This window comes from Aethalodelphis obliquidens, unplaced genomic scaffold (assembly GCF_003676395.1).
Source record: "Aethalodelphis obliquidens isolate GAN/ISIS:26980383/991018 unplaced genomic scaffold, ASM367639v1 scaffold6, whole genome shotgun sequence".
Taxonomy (NCBI): Eukaryota; Metazoa; Chordata; class Mammalia; order Artiodactyla; family Delphinidae; genus Aethalodelphis; species Aethalodelphis obliquidens.
Window position 1 is genome coordinate 7,712,505 of NW_020837950.1, and position 14,120 is coordinate 7,726,624.

The 14,120-nt window shown below is 35.7% G+C and overlaps 1 pseudogene; it reads left to right on the top strand.

Moving 5' to 3' along the window:
* LOC113619231 (peroxiredoxin-4 pseudogene) overlaps positions 1 to 10,182 on the top strand; it is a 120,359-nt pseudogene extending 110,177 nt beyond the window's left edge.
* The last annotated feature ends 3,938 nt before the right edge of the window (positions 10,183 to 14,120 follow it).

The window sequence follows — 14,120 nt, forward strand, 5'->3', positions numbered from 1 at the left end:
CAAATATTAGTTATAATAAGGATCATTATCATCATTACCATCATGACACCTTCATCACTACATACTCAACATTACACTACAGTCCCCAGTCCCACCTAATCGCTTATTCACACGCAAAGGGAAGGAAGCAAAAGAGAAAGATCCTTACTGGTTTTCTTGACCCACTTGGCCACTTTAGCTCACATGAAGTAGAAGTGAGCAATCAGATGATGTGATCTCCCACTTGGGCACAGCATCCACTCCAATGTTGCCCAGTTAATTATTGTGAACTTGAACTAACAAACTGGCATGAACTTCTCCTTTAAAGACAATAACACAACCTGGTCAAGCAGTGGAGTGTCTGGGTATGAGGAGGAACTGGGGAATAATCCTCTTCTTCTTGTATTAAGTTAAATGTGGCTTTTGATCGCAATGAGGCAGAACTATTTGTCATTGTGGGTAGCGGTTATATAGCAGTAGACCATCATTAGGCTAGGTATTTTTCTTAACACCTATGTATTTTACAGATATAGCTGTTTGAAAATGAGGCATAAGAAAAAATATTCAACAATATTTACCCCAGGATATAAAATCTCTTTTTTTTAAGCCAGTAGGATACCATCAAGAATTGAGATCTAGCTCATCAATAAAAACAAATGTATTATTATGGAAATCTATGGCTAAAGATTATTTTCTTCTAGTATACAATGTCAAAAACCTTTCATTATCAACTTGTATATTGAAGCAAATTGACATCCTGTATTTGATCTGGTAAAGCCTTCTCTCTTTCCCAAAGATATATGTGACATTCTTTTTTTAAGTTAAATTAAGATAAGTTTCTTCAAACCATCTTTTAAGAAACTTGAAAATACCTCCAGGGAAAGAGACAATTTGGAAGAAAAGGATGCCACCAACATACAAAATTTAAAAAAAAGGCCAAGTGTGCTTTTCTCCTTCAAGCTTGCCACTTCCTGTTTCAACACTCTCTTTTCTCTTACTTTCTGTATCTGGACCACCATATTTCCCTCTTAGAAAGACCAATATGAACCACTGTTATAACTAATTACTATTTCTTGTAAGACTTTAACTTACATAAAATGACATGCTTTTTATAAATTATTTTAAAGGTTAGAATTTCAGGCCAAAAGAAACATATTTAGAAGATTATATGCATTTGGTGATTATCCCTTCATAAATTTTAAGTAACCGCCAAAGACAATCAAATGTACACATTGCATGTGGACACTAAGACTTATCATCTTCCTAGTATTCTGCAACTGGGTAAAGGGCAATTCACGGTAATTACCCTCCCTTGCAGATGTGTCTTACCAACCCAACCAGGTTGTAGAGTTGGTTTTATATAATTTTCCATAATTCCAATAGTAGATACCATGGTTGAGTATATGTAATAGGGAGTAGTGGTAACCATGATGGAAAACAAAAATGAAATTAGCTCAAAGTACAACAAATGAAATTTGAATAAATAAGAGCTCTTGTCATAAGAATTGCTGAGTGTTGCAAAAGGTCACAAAATAAATTGCTAGGGGTGTTTATAGAAGGAACACTTTAAAATTATGACAACCCAGTGTTCCTCTACTTTATTTTCTAATATACCAACTTTAGAGTTTTGTCATAGCTAAGAACATATTTAATATGTTTTAAATCAAATGACTTAAAATAAGTTTAGCTTTCAAGAGGAACTGTTAAATTAATACCTTAAATGGAAAACTAGCACCATTAGGCATAAATGGAAGGTAATAAAAGTAAGTATGGTAAAAGAATCAATGTTATTAATTTTTCCACTTTATTTACTTAATTCAAGGACCATCACTGATAATTACACTAATATCACTGTGTGCTGACTTTACAATGTAAAATATGAGACATGTTTCCCCTGCACCTGATTCTTTATTGTAAAACACCAGATAATCTTGATCAAGTTTCTCAAGGAACAACTCTTAGAAGCTCTTCTGAAACTTGATTTGTTGTATTTGAGCACTTACTATTAACCATGATGTAGCCATTTCTCCTTCAGTAAAGTGATAGCACAGGTTCCCTGGTGATATGCTATGGACTGAATGTTTTTGTCCTCCCAAATCATATGTTAAAGCCCTAATACCCAATGTGATGGTATAATATAAGGAGGTAGGGTCTATGGGAGATAATTAGGCTTAATTATTTAAGCCTTAATAATTATTAGGCTTAATTATTAAGCCTTAATAATTGGGCTTAAATGAAGTCATGAGGGTGGAGCCCCAGGATGGGATTATAAAAAGAGCCACCTTATTTTCCTCTCTCCCTCTTCTTCCCCCACTCCATGCAAAGATACAGCAAGAGGGTAGCTGTCTGCAAACCAGGTAAAGGGCCCTCATCAGGAACTGAATCAGCTGGCACCTTGATCTGGGACTTCCCAGCCTCCAGAACTGTGAGAAATAAATTTCTGTTGTCAAGTCACTCAAATATTTCATTCTAATAGTCTAGAGTTAAGATATGGTATTAAAGAAATCTTCCACAAAGGAAATCCAAGGTACCATCTCTATGATGAAATTCAGAAAATGAAACAATCTTAGAAATTGTTTCCAAAAATTCACATAGAAGAACCATCTTCTGAATGACAAATACTTTCTTTAAAAGTCTATTCTGCAAGGCTTCCCTGGTGGCGCAGTGGTTGAGAGTCTGCCTGCCGATGTAGGGGACGGGGGTTCGTGCCCTGTTCCGGGAAGATCCCACATGCCGCGGAGCGGCTGGGCCCGTGAGCCATGGCTGCTGAGCCTGCGCGTCCGGAGCCTGTGCTCCGCAACGGGAGAGGCCGCAACGGTGAGTGGCCCGCGTACCGCAAAACAACAACAACAACAACAAAAGTCTATTCTGCAGACAGAAGGCTGTTAGACCACCAAAATAACTACCCTTTAATTTTCTTAATGAATCTCCTTCATTTAAGATTAAGGTTTTAGGCAAATATTTATCTGCCTCAAATAAGCAGGTCAATTTTTAATTAATTATTGGAGGTGCACTAAAGCTGCTATAAGAAAATCTTATATTCTGTCCTCCAGGGAATGGACATATTTTTCAATGAATATCTTTATAAAAGTATCTAGATTATCTGAAGCATAGGTCTTTGGCCTGAAAAAAAATTTTAAAGATATAAAAATTTCCTTTATCATTTTTGGGTGTAGAAAAAATGCAAGCAATAATTCTGAACTAATACTGTATATTACATCATTCATTTATTCAAAATTACACAGTAAATGCTTTCTATGTGTTAGAAACTATGCTATGGGCCCAGGTTAGATAATTGGTGTACAATATTAAACCTATGTGATATATTACAACACAGAATAGTGTAATAATTCAATTGCTATCTGTGGAAAATAGAATATCTCATTTTTGCCTCATCTAAAGAGCCCATGTGTTATATATATTTTTTAATCAAATGCATCATAGGCAAAAACCCTCAGTATTTCTAAGGCAGGGGAAAAGTAAAAGAAAAAGAGACAGCTAAAAGAAATGGAGCATAAAGTGAAGAAGGGTCTTTGGAAAATTCAGTTCACAAAAAGCTTTCATGGTATGTAATTTATTCATGGCTCCTGCTGGACTGAGTTAATAGCATCGGCTTATTCTCTTGGTTGTAGTAGTCATCTCCTAAAATGTCTCAGCTCATATCCCGAGACAGGAGGCCTTGATGCTCAACCATAAAATTATCCCTCCAAAACAATATTCTGTATACCAAGAGGCTATGAAACAGGCAAACAGATGTGTCTGAGGCCAGCAGACCTCAGAGATTGCTTTTCTGCTGCTGAAATTCACTGGGCCCCCAGGATTCATCACACTGTTCCTCATCCACTCAATGTCCTCTATTTTATGTCTTTATTTAGAATATATGTGAAAAAGAAAAGCCAGAGCAATTATTTGATTATACCAAGAGAAAAAGACTCCACAACATAAAAGATGAGAGACTGAACTTTACATTTTCTGAATTTCTTACATATCATCATGTGTTCAAAACAGTATATACGCTAATGATATATTTGAGGAACTTTAGAAACATTATACCTACACTTATATAATCTATTTGTATAATATTTGTTAAGTGCTTCCATGTTCATGATTTTATTTAGTCCTTGAAGCAACCCAAGTTCATTCTTAACTTGCAGTAAGAAGTATTTTTATTCCTAATTTTTAGCAGAGATAAAATATCAGGAATATTTTAGAATATTATTAATTGGTAGTTAGTGGGTCTGAATCGAACCCAAGTTGCCTAAATTTCAGTCTAGGCATCTACTTCTGGCCGTTCCTCTCTGACACTTGCAATATGATTCAATATTGAATAGAAATCAGAGAAGTGGATGAACAAGTAACTGAAAAATCTCTCATTAACTGAGCTCAGTTATGTTGACTGTGTCCACTTTGTGGAAGATCTAAGAATGGCACCACCACTCAGATAGGAAATGGGAGTCCTAGCTTTAAAGCAGTAAGAAGCTGTCTGACACAGTCTGGAAGAGTCTAGGAAAATAAAGTGAACAAACTTCATAGAGACCACATGATGCCTACAGAAGCCATGTTCTAGATCACTCAATGAGAGCTCTGAGTAAAAATGCTAGCTCAGCCAAAATGGGAATCGTCCTTAGAACTGGTTATTGAATACAATTAGCAAAAATAAATTACTCAAAGAAGAGGAAAGTTAACTGTGCACAGGATATTTATGAGACCAAAGGCAAAGACATATTAAAGGGCAGAAAAGGAAGCATCATACAAGATGGGCTGAAACCTACAAAGTCCTATACGCAGTCAGTAGAAAAGTGCCTTCGTCACTCACAGAAGCCCCAGAAATCAAAAACAGACTTTCAGGGACAGATGGGCCAAGTCAAGAATAGAGCTCCAGGGATGGTTATAGTCTTAAAGTGCAATATTCAGGATTAGATTAGAAAGTAGGGCCTGGAGAGAGCTGAGACTTTCACCAAATTAAAAAAAATACTTGCTTAGTAACTCTACTTGGCACTAGGAGTTTATTTCTGTAGCATTTAAATCAATTCAGAAATCGTCTATCTACGGCTTTTTTTATGGTTGCAACAATATACATATTACATTCATAACTTTAGTGGTTTTACTCTTTTATTTCAGTATTAATGAGAATGCCCAATTAATAAAATTGTCCAAGTTGATCTCTATTAGAGGAAGCTAACTACTGTGATGAATAGTCTCCAAAATATACAGTGACTCAGTCATGATGGAAGTTTAATTTTTGCTCACATTAACAATCCAAAGAGGTGTTCCTGGAAAACATTGGATTCTTTTCAATAAGTGATTCAGGGATCCAGGCTCCTTCTGGTTTGTTCTGAAATCCCCTAGGGGCCTCTCATCATTTGCATTTAGCCAGCGAAGGGGAAAGAGAGTGAAGAGAAGGCACATTACCTTCACAAAGGCTTGATCTGGAATGCACACATCGCCACTACTCAGACTTTTAGCTAGAAGCCAGTCACATGGCCACACCTGACAGTAAATGAGATTGGGAAATATTATCTACCTATGTCTCCAAAGAGAAGCAACAAGAAGAACATGGATTTGAGTGAATTTTGTAGAAGTTTTTGCCAAAGTATCTTCTTCCATTATATACATGGATGCCTGGTGAGCTCTAAAAGTGGTAGTAGCAACAATAAAAGACTGAAGTACATTTAAAACGAGGGACAACCAAACAAGCTTGAAGTGCAATATAGTAAGTACCAACCAAAGCAACAGAGCTAAGCAGACTGCTAATGCCTAAAACACAGCCACAGCCTGAACCTCTTTCTTTATCCTAATATATAAATATTTGCCCTTGTTCTCTCATATGCTGTATTTCAATATCTACAGATAGGGACATTCACGGATAAACTGTTTCTTTTGGTCATGTACGTGGTGCCTTTCTGTAATTTGATATAAGGGATAAAGACAAATCGGGGAAGACATACATGTCTAGAAAAAACTCAAACTAGCTGTGAAGTTTTCCAGCATTAGTAGACTGACCCTGATGTCATAATTTTGCATAAGTCAAAAAGAAAAAAAACAAAGATTTAAATGAGACCCACTGAGGACATGCACCTCCAGATGACAGGCAAGGTTGTAGGGTAGAGAAGGCAGGCTGCATTTGCAGGCCGGTGCCTCTGGTCTTCTGTGATAATTCTGTGCCTATTGAGATTGATGTGATGTTTGGAGGGAGCTAACTGAGAGGCTGTTGTGTAAACTGGGTAGGGATTTAATCCCTTGGAAGTAAGTTTGAGATTGCAATTAACATTCTCATGACGTCAGTTATTTGAAGGTTAATAATATTTCCTAAAATTCTGCAACCAGTTGAGGACCTTGTTCTTCTCAAGGACTTCAAAGCTGGGAAAAGAAACAGTGCCAGTAACACAGAAATTTTCCAAAATTCAAGGGGAAAATGGATGTGGTTTAAGCAGAGAATGGAAAGTCAGCGGTTAGCGAATTACAGCCAGCTGAGGATGCCAGCTTCCCGTTGCACGTACACCCAGGGTTTTGAATCATTTGATCACTTGCCTCCGGACTGTGCATCTCTGGTCAGGAAGGCGAGCGTAACAGTCACAGCGAGAAACAACCCAACTGCAAATCTAGAAATCTCACTTTCAACACACAAAAAGGTACTGAAGAGATTGAGTCAGTAGCAATACCAAGTCTTTTATTCGTACACTTATTTCCTTTTATGATAGGGATAGAATTAGGCTATGATTACCAACATTAGGGGATTAGAGTAAGTTGTTTTCACTTTAATTTTCCCCTTCTCCATCCTCAAATATAAAGAATATATTTTAAAAGAAAGGTAAGTTTTATGCCCATTGCAGGGCAGCAGATAATAATTAGGGTGGTGGAGTGAGATGATTATATCGTTCCTGGAAATAGAGACACCTTCAGGTGTTCTTTTTGAATCACTTGAGATTCAAGAGTTAGATTTACCAACCTGTACTTTTCTCAGATTCATCTCACTTTAATTTCTATATGGACTTTTCTAGCCAGCTTTAGAGGAATTGGTCAAGTACATACATATATACACATATATATATGTATATATATATATATAAAATACATACATACACACACAAGAATACGAATTGGAGCACAAAGAAACATTAGTAAATTGGCTCAAGAAGTTATGTGAACCTAGATCGTTCCATCCTAAAGTCCTCAAAAGAATAAAAAAGACAAAGTATCAAATCTAATGAAACTGGATTTACAAACATAACTGAATGATTTTTGTGTCAAGAAATTTTTTTAATATTCTTCATTTTTCTTTAATTTTTACTTTTACTTTCCTGGAAAATCTACTCACATGAAAACCATGCAAATGAAAAGGCTCAAGACTGTGACATTATAGAATTGTAATATTTTTAAAATAAATTTCACTGCTGCAAAAACAATTGGAATTTCCACATTCTTTAGTAAACAGTCCAAGGAATAACTTGAGCTTAATATTTAAAAATTTAAATTTTCATTCATACATTTTGGGACATAACTGTATACAGACCTGTGCTGTATAAGTTTGACGGACATCATTGATAACTGCATTAGGGACAATATCTTCAGCCTTTTTGTTCACATTACATTAAATAAATGTTATAATTTTTCTGCTACTTTACCTTTCATAGTATTAATTCTGGATCAAAGCACAGAAATGTTACTTGCTTTTCAATTTATTTGATCTTCTCTAAAAGACTTAAGCTATTTGAAATGAAAGTGTAAGTGATTCAAATGTGAGTGAGGAGAATTTCTGTTACCTAAAATACAAATCCAAATGGTAAAATAGCATGCCTTATATCATAAGCAGATCTAAGTAGATGGAAAAATACAAAATGTCAATATATTCAAAACTTGGTTTTAAATTTTCATTTCCATTTGGTTTGAATCATATTTTATTGTTGCAGAATAAACTCTGACTTTCTCGAGATATTTTAATCATCTAGTAAAAAACAGTGGGTTTTTAAAGTTTTTTTTTAAGTTACCTTTTAAGTTACCTAATTTTAGAATAAAGAATTTTAATTCCCTCTCCCATTTATTGTGGTCATCTGTACATTTCAATATTGGCAATAACAGAAAGTTTCTCTATTATAGTACAGTAACAACGTTTGAATAAAAAGCTTGCATTAATTTTGTAACATTTTTCTTCTTGACTTTCAACTCATGGAAGAATGACATCTTTTGCCTGTATAATTGGGTTTTTGTGTGAAAAACAAAGTTTTTGAACTGGCACTAGAGAACAAATTTAATTAAAGACACAACTCCTGCAATGATCACAACATCTGTGCCATGGCTAAATAGTTCTTACTGCTTACATTTCTATGACCTTTATTTGAGAATCTACATAAGCTTCATTTAGCTCATGATATTGGACAGTTATCTGCAATTCTGAAATCTACTGAAGCAATTTGATAACTATATACAGTCCATGTAAAGTTAATTATAACAAGTAACTAGAAATTTTAAAATTCTACTTTAACAAATTACATGTAATAAAAATAAAACTCGAGGTAAGGAAAATTAGTTAAAATAATCTGATCTAGAGAAGCTTTATATATTTAAAAATCATCTTCCCATAAAATTATTACTGGAGAACCATAAAGTTTTTGGATTGAGAATTATGTCTTCCTTCTTTCATCTTTATAATGGAGGAAAGAGGTGTTAACATGTGAATATAGACATGAACATATATTTAATAAGGGAGGAAATTCCTATACTCCAAAAAAAGTCAAATAATGATTAAACTGGGAAAAAGAAAAAAATGTAATGTAGGATTTTTGTTTTGGGGAAAAAAGAGGTGCGTGTTCAGAGGAGAGATATAGAAAGAAAGGTCCTATTTCTAAGGAGAGAAATTAATCAGAGAACCTGGTTAGAGAAGATAGGGATATGGGGAAGTAGATTTTATTTTATATCTTATACACTCTATATTTTAAATTTTTTACAATGCCTATAAATTCTGTTTTCAGCGTTAAAGAGTATTTTCAGTGTAGTATTTGAGAGCTGACATTTTTAGAATATACCCTAAAAAAGCAGTCAATAAATGGGTAATTTATTGAGAAAGTGTAGGAACACATAAGCGTGGACACATGTGTATCAACATAGCTAAAGCCAATAACATAAACAAATGGAATGTAAAAAACTTAGCCAAGCCAAAACACAATAAATTACCTTCATAACAACTCTAAAAGAGGGACCAAGCAGAAAAACATTTATCTATTCAGCACTGCTCAAGTCAGAGAGACACTATAGAATTCAACTGATAACCTGAAAAGAAAGAATTTATTTAACAAACAAAACCTACTAGAGTATAAGCTTTGTGAAGGTTAGGGACTTCAAACTACTTTCTTCATTGTCATATCTTTAGCCCAGAAAAGAGTGCCTTTTATTAAGTAGATGCTCAGCAAATATTCATCAAATGAATGAATGAATAGGATTCACACTTGGGGCACAGAAGTACAGATGTCCAGGATGAAATATTTCTCTTGATATGCTAACTGACCTTGATCCCATGCCATGTCCAAGGAACCTTACCATTAGTGAGCCATTCTTCCAGGCAAAAGTGGTACATGTAACCACTAGATAGTTATAGCCTCCATTACAAGTTATGTAGTTGTCATTTAATTACTCAATAATTCAAAATATGTTCTCCCTAACCTCAGGGAAGCCTCCCTGGTATTGGTATTTGGCCACTCCATACACATCAGCAAAACCAAGATCTCAAAGCCAGAACCTTATTGAGAAAGAAGAGCTCATGTGAACTGATTATTGTGTACAACCCTGGAATTTTTTCTTTTACTTACTTGATTTCACATTTTATGTCCAAATGAAATTATTGTTTTTTGTGATAGAATTGAGTGATTCAGATATATAAATAAGAAAATGATGGCATGTTCTCCTGATTCACAGGATGCTCATTTGACTTGCATCATCCTTTCTCAAAACAAAGACTTGGAACAAGGATGATTTCACTTCCTTCAGATCTCACGTAACAGACTTCAAAGGATTATGGGTATGTCCAGACTATTCAGGCCATACTCTTAGAGGTCACTTCAATATTGATGATAAAGGAATCCTAAGACAGATGATAAGGAACAGTCTTTCTGTTGATAGGTCACTTAAATACTACTTTTGGTCCAAGCATCCCAGAATACCAACAAATGTGGAAAAGTCTGACCTGCCAGTTGGAAACTCAGCAAGTAAACAATAGTCCCAGATATAACTAAAAAACTGAATCATTTTGATACACTAAATTGGAAAGTACTTCTTCAGGTCATGCTATGCTGTCTGGTTTAGAGGTCTTCAATAAAGTTCAAATTTATACATTAAAATTAACTAAAGTATTGTAAATAAGAAATGTTCTTGCAAGTCCTCAAATACACCAGGTTGACCCTGCCTCAAAGCTTTGCATTTACTGTTCCCACTGCCTGGAATAATTTTCCTCCAGAGTTTCATAGCCCACCCTCTTGCTTTGTTTAATTTCATCTGCTCATTGAAGATTTCCCTAGACATCCTCTTCATAAAAGAAACACTACACACACTCTCTCCCTGTTTAACTTGCCCTGTCATACTTTCCTCCACAGATCTAATCGCCATGTAACATTCCTATGAAACTTTTCCTAAGCTGAATTGGCATAAAGTGAAGAAGCAATTACCTTAGGACACATCTTGCTAACAGATGCACAAAATCAATCAAGATAAAGCACAGATGCTCACAGACACAGTTCAAAGCTATGGCAGCTTGATGCTGAGTCTAGTTCCCAGGAAGGCACTTGGCAGTGCCTCTCTCTCTGCATAAGGTGTGTGCTGCCTCTATAAGGGCTTAATGCAAAACAAATGCTGAATGCTATATTTGCTTTTCACTTTTTGGAAAAGTGAAAATTCTCTTTGGATTTCTTTCCATTAGTGAAAACAGGTACTAATGCAGGGTTTTTGCAAAAGTGAAGTGGTGTAAAGCAAACTTTCAAAAACTGGGGGAGATCTATACTTTATATTTGCATTCTTTTACTGTCTACCTCCCCTACTAGAATGGGTTTTCATGAGGGCTGGAATTTTTGTCTACTTTGTACTTTGCTATGTCCTTAGCACCTAGACCCATACCTAGTACATAGCAAGCACTCACCAATATTATTTAATGAATGAATGAGGGTTGTCCCTTGAGAACCTGACTGCTTCCAAATGCAACAACTGTATCCCTTGTCTAGATTTGAAATGGCAAGGTCAAAGCCAAAGCTTTGGACTACAGAAAGGACCCCAAAGTACTACCAATTTGTGAAGCACCTCTGGGATGTCAGCTGTCTTCCTTACATAAAATTTCTCAGTTTCTTAGCTTTATCGAATTATATGGTATTTATATGGTTCCAAGACATTTAAATGGGTTTTAAAATGTTAGTTTGCTGTTAGTCTTGATAAATAAATATTAAGAAAAATTCCCATATTTTTATTACTTGTGAAAATCTATTTCCACATTTGTAAAACATGATAGAAGTGTTTTTGAAGCTCAAATAAAATATAGACAACAGTGCTTCAAAATTATAAGAATGTATCTTTCAACACTGTTATTTTAACACATTTATTGGAGCAAAATTTCATAAATCCTATTTAAATAGTTTTCTCACATTCAATCATCAGTTCATTCAATAAGTATTTATTGCACATCTGCTACATTTCAAAATATCCTAGGGAGAGAGTGCTAAGTAAATAGGTATTTCATGTCCTTTTGAGGTTTACATTCCAGTGTGTATATATAGAGAGTGGGAAGGACAATGAGAAAAATATATACCATATGTATTAGTTTTCAACTGCTGCTGTAACAAATTATCACAAACTTAAAACAACATGAGTTTATTATCCTACAGTTCTTTATGTTAAAATTTCAACACAGGTCTCACTGGTCTAAGATCAAGGTGTTGGCAGAGCTGCATTCCTTTCTGGAAGCTCTTGGAATCAGTTTCACTGTTTTTCTTGTTTCTAGAAACTTCTCACATGGGTCCCTTCCTCCATCTTCATGGGCAACCACATTGTACCCCTCTGATTATCTTTACACAGTCCTATCTCCCTCTGACTTCAGCTAGGAAACATTCTCTCTGCTTTTAAGGACCCATGGGATTAGACTGGGTTTACGCATATGATCCCAAATAATCTCCCCACCTCAAGCTCCCTAACTTAATCACATCTGCAAAGTCCCTTCTGCCATGTATGAGAACATGTTCACAGGTTCTGAGGATCAGGACACAGGTATCTTTGGGGGCCATTATTCTTCCTACCTCACCTTATCAGAATATGAAGGCTATGAAGAAAAATAAAGCAGGGTGAAAGCAGCCAGAGAGACATGGGGCCACATTCCCTTTACTTAGCTCTCCTGGGAATATCTAAAAATGTCAGATTAGTATTTTTCACACAGATTTTAAATGAAATAAACTGAAAATATGACATAACATTTATCAAACATCTGAAGTGTAGGCCGGTGTCACTCACTGCCTACAGCGCCATCACCCACCTTTAGTCAAAACCCGTGCCTTGTCCTACAGACTCCCCATGGCGACCAGACCACCATGGAACTCCAACACTTTTATCCTCTTCAAGACATCACCACCTTTTTGGCACAAAGCAATCTCCTGAGCACTTATGAAGCAATCTGTTGTAGTGGCCACCTGCCAGAAGAGCTAAGTCCCTGCAATCATTGCTGGCTGCCTATTTGGATCTTCTTCAAACCCCAGCAACAAACCCTTTCCAAATCCGCATGAGGGATGGGTGAAACCCCCTAATTACTGTTGCTAAATATGTTTCTCTCTATTTGTTTCCTTATTTGCTCTCTTAACTTGAATATTGTCCTGTGTTCTTAGTTTCTCCTAAGGATCCTACACCCTTTAACCCAGCACTCTACAGCTTTGCTCTCTGCCTTTTTATACTATTAATAGCAAGGGTCATTATATCACATATGACTGGAATTAGGAGGCATCACCAATGTAATCACCAAGGCAGCTAAACGTTAATTCTCTGTGTACATTTTTAAATTGACAATGTTTAATTTAAAAAAAATAAAATGCATATATATTTTCTTTAAATAGAAGATACTGAAAATAATTACCCTTCCCTTGCATTAAGGGCATAATTTCAGCCATTAATTATTGCACTCTGTTGTAATAGAGTGGGCTTTTTTTTTCCCGCACTTTCCCACATAGTTTAACCTATATGCTGATCCACTTATTTACTGCCTACTTGACTTTCATAATCTCTGATTCCTAATCTATCATGTGAATAAATGTAGAGCCGAGCGTATCAAAATAGTTTGAAAACCCCAAAGCAATAAACAAAAAAAATGGCCTTAGAGATTTCATCCAAATACAGTATGTCAACTTGGACATATCTAACTTTCTACTGTGAAAAGTGGAGTTTCATTATTTCATATTATTTCTATGGTCAAAATTGTAGCTTCTACACTTAGTTCTTTTGCAACAACATTAACCTGAACTGGTTATTTTCTTATTGCACTGTAAACTATGTTAAGAAATGAACTCTCCTACACTGCTACTTTTGTAAAAACACAGAGGGATGCAAAAATAGTCTCTGCACAGGAAAAAAAAAGAAAAAAAGGAAGCTCTCTCTACTTACAAAATGAGTCATTGGTCATGGGGTAGAGGGATTAAGGGATTTGTGGAAGAACTGAAGAGGATAGATTATTTGATGATAAGGATAGGCTACTATGGAAAAACTAAAATGAATTTAACTAGTCCTAAATTCTAAATGTTTGGATTATTTTCCCTACATTGTTTCTTCATTTCAAGATAAATTATAGAGATCATGGTAATTTAGAAGTTTAAAAAAGTCAAAGAAAAATGTCACGTGACGTTTGAAATTTTCCTTCTAGCCTTTGTAACACATATGTGCCAAACTGGCAACATGATTTGGAGGCATTAAATAAGCTGTGAGGGTTTCCCTGGTGGCGCAGTGATTAAGAAACCACAGGCCAGTGCAGGGGACACGGGTTCAAGCCCTGGTCCGAGAAGATCCCACATGCCACGGAGTAACTAAGCCCGTGCACCACAGCTAATGAGCCTGCGCTCTAAAGCCCTTGAGCCACAACTACTGAGCCCGCGTGCCACAACATCTGAGCCCATGTACCACAACTACTGAAGCCT